The sequence below is a fragment of the Helicoverpa armigera genome, chromosome 21 (assembly GCF_030705265.1).
Source record: "Helicoverpa armigera isolate CAAS_96S chromosome 21, ASM3070526v1, whole genome shotgun sequence".
NCBI lineage: Eukaryota > Metazoa > Arthropoda > Insecta > Lepidoptera > Noctuidae > Helicoverpa > Helicoverpa armigera.
Window position 1 is genome coordinate 2,835,891 of NC_087140.1, and position 3,387 is coordinate 2,839,277.

Sequence of the window (3,387 nt, forward strand, 5' to 3'; positions counted from 1 at the left end):
TGTGTTATTCGTGAGACTACGTCGAAGACGGTATGGCACTCGAAGAAATTCTGCTCCAATCCCAAAAAAAGAAATTGGTTTTAGTTCAGGAAAATAAAAAATGATGTCGATGAAGAGAAAGAAATATACACACAATGAACACTTTATTATGATTGACACCTAAAAAGCCTCAATTTAAACCTCAAAAAAACTTTTCCAGGTAATTTTGTTACTCAATATACTGAATCTCTCAAGATGCTCCAAGGTCATCGACGCTGATATTCAGAGCACTGTCGTCGTGTCCAACTACTGTCCAGCTATGAAAGGCTGCAGAGAGGGAACCCATGTTATGTGCACGTATTATGATCATGTAAGTTTCTTCTGAATCATTATAGACTTTACATTGTTTGGAACAAGGTTTACTTTCGATTACCAGGTGATTTCTGTTTACTTTATGATCTACTGACCAAATCTTTATAATTGTTATTGAAACTTGACTGAGTATTGACTGTGATTTATTTTTGTTCTATATTAATACCTTTTTCAGTTTTCTTGGTTCTTTTCGTTTAAATCAAAACTCTTTCTATAATGTATTTTCCATTCTTTCTAATTAAACATTCATCATCGGTCTTTTTACTTTCGTTAAATGTTTTTTCATAATTTTCATTGGTTTTAGGAACACCCGGTGGGCGAACATTGTCACGAGTATGTTAGATTCACAATAACACCGCAAATGGTTTATCAGATACTTGAAGAAGTCAACTAGTGAGTATTCTAAGAAACTTGTGTTTCTTTACAGTAATCTACAACTATAAAATTAAGTAAAAACACTTTTTCATGGCTATCAGTGAAGATTTTGCCATTAAGGCCTTATTCGCAGTGCAATTTCCTTGGCCAACGTATTTGCCAGTCCAACACTATGACATAAATAAATAAAATAAAAAGAATTTATTTCTTGTTACGAATATAGGTTAAATATAGGTTAACAGTTTGCATGCCCAACACTATTACTTATACTAAAATAGTATTTTATTTAATAATGTATTGAAGGAAATACTAAGTCACGTTATGACAAATCGCCTTGAACAATGAACATACTGGAACTTTGTCAACTTATAGTTAAATAAGTTTTATAGATCGTATATTTTTATTTCATAGTGTTTTAGTACAAAAAAGAAAAGTTATTGATATCGAAAGTTGTTTATTTTGTAACCGATAGTACGGTCACAGTCGTGGTGGCCTAATGGGTAAAGGACCAACCTCTCAAGTACGAGGGCGCGGGTTCGATCCCAGGTCAGGCAAGTACCAATGCAACTTTTCTAAGTTTGTATGTACTTTCTAAGTATATCTTAGACACCATTGACTGTGTTTCGGATGGCACGTTAAAGGCTCGAGCAGACCGGATGCGTATGCGTAACCACGCGCGTAGTCACGCGCGTAGTTACGGCGTAACCATGAGTTAATGTATGTATGAGACAGGCCACACCGCTTGCGTAACGTAGACACGCGCGTCGTTACGCAAGCGGTGTGGCCTGTCTCATACATTTCCATACATTACAACTCATGGTTACGCCGTAACTACGCGCGTGACTACGCGCGTGGTTACGCATACGCATCCGGTCTGCTCGAGCCTTAAACTGTAGGTCCCGGCTGTCATTGAACATCCTTGGCAGTCGTTACGGGTAGTCAGAAGCCAGTAAGTCTGACACCAGTCTAACCAAGGGGTATCGGGTTGCCCGGGTAACTGGGTTGAGGAGGTCAGATAGGCAGTCGCTTCTTGTAAAGCACTGGTACTCAGCTGAATCCGGTTAGACTGGAAGCCGACCCCAACATGAGTGGGAAAAAGGCTCGGAGGATGATGAGTACGGTCACAGTCGTCATAGTATGCACGGCGGCAACGCGAAAACGGTTTACTGACGCGAGCGCTACTCGGCGCTCGTAAGAATAGTTGGTATCCATATTTTGCTGATTTTAGGGCGGACAAAAGAACGAAAATTTTTTTTTACTGATGATGCAGATATGTTCTGTTAACGATTCTGGACCACCGTTTTTTTTTGCGCACTGCTTAAAATTCATTCCTGTATTACGCCGACTCCACACGTTGGCCCCAACGTATGGACGCATAGCGTTGGGACCAACGTGTGGAGCCGGCGATAGGAAGAAAATCTTGCATCTTTAAGATCCATTGGCATTCCTGAAACCATTTAAGTGTCAACATGATTAAAATCAGCATAAAAGAGGGTTTTGGTATGGGAAATCAGCATACCCCACGGGAGGGTAGCTTACAAATTCCATATTCAGATTTATGTTAAAATCCATGCCGTCAAAGATACCTCAAAATTCAAATTTCGAATCAAATCTTAAACTCCAAAGGTCGTTAGCGATTGTAACATCTGTGCTGATATAAAATCTATTATATTGCTCAGCGAATTTATCATTGCCACGCTAAAATCAACCTTAACATTAAAGCTATAGAGTTGAATTAAGTAGGTACCTTGTTTCATTACGCTTTTCGTGACCAACAAGTTAGCTATTACCACGGACAAAGGATCAGCATTGCCATCCAACGAGGTAATGCTGCCAGCCTCTTGGATACGCTCCCAGTTGCCAGCGATGGGGATGAATTTTTGACGCGTTTTAAATATAGTGTTTTTTTATTATTATTTGACGTACAAATACATATTCTTGTTTCAGTATAAGACTCAAAGTAGCTACGGGGAAAGAAGTTGGAAAAAATGACCTGCCTTTACCTAGAGCATATGGAATGATGAAAATGGTATGGTTCTTCGCAATTTTTTGGCCAAAATTACTCATAATAAGCATTATCCTTAAACAAGCCTTTTAAAATTGACTTGAACTCCTTGAATGCCGTACAGATTCTGATATGCATGACACGCCATTCATTATCTATTGTTTTATAACTGCCTACATACAAAAGTAACGGGTGTTTGTATGGGTTAGCAAAAACTTGATACTGATGAAGTTCTTATTTGACCAATTAACTGGTGGTGTGGATCTTCAAATATAAATATTTAAAAAAAAAAAACACGCTTTTAGCAAGGATTCGATTTGTAATGACGATTCTTAGCTAGTCATGTATTGTCATCAGAACTCAGACCGTGTGCAAAATTTCATCCTAATCGAAGGACCGGGCAGTGGTTTAAATTAAGATTCCAAGATTTTATTACACACATAGTTACAGGTAAAGCTAATATAAACATAGCTATTAATAACAATACAGTAAAATTTTGTGGTATTATTTCAGCATTGGGACGGTGAGCTGGCAACTTTTGCTCAGGTACTCGCCGATCAGTGCCTTGGTTTGAAAGAGGATCAATGCAGGGCTACTGGTGAGTTGGACTTATTTATTAAACAAAAAGATTGATATAGCATTAAGTATTATATGTA

At 38.2% G+C, this 3,387-nt stretch overlaps 1 long non-coding RNA gene across 1 annotated transcript; it reads left to right on the forward strand.

Annotated features, from left to right (window-relative positions):
• The first annotated feature begins 209 nt into the window (after positions 1 to 209).
• LOC110381103 (uncharacterized) lies at positions 210 to 2,751 on the forward strand. Its single transcript, XR_007512038.2, has 3 exons — positions 210 to 349; positions 656 to 744; positions 2,674 to 2,751. It is a non-coding gene; the product is annotated as an uncharacterized LOC110381103 (long non-coding RNA).
• Positions 2,752 to 3,387: the final 636 nt, after the last annotated feature.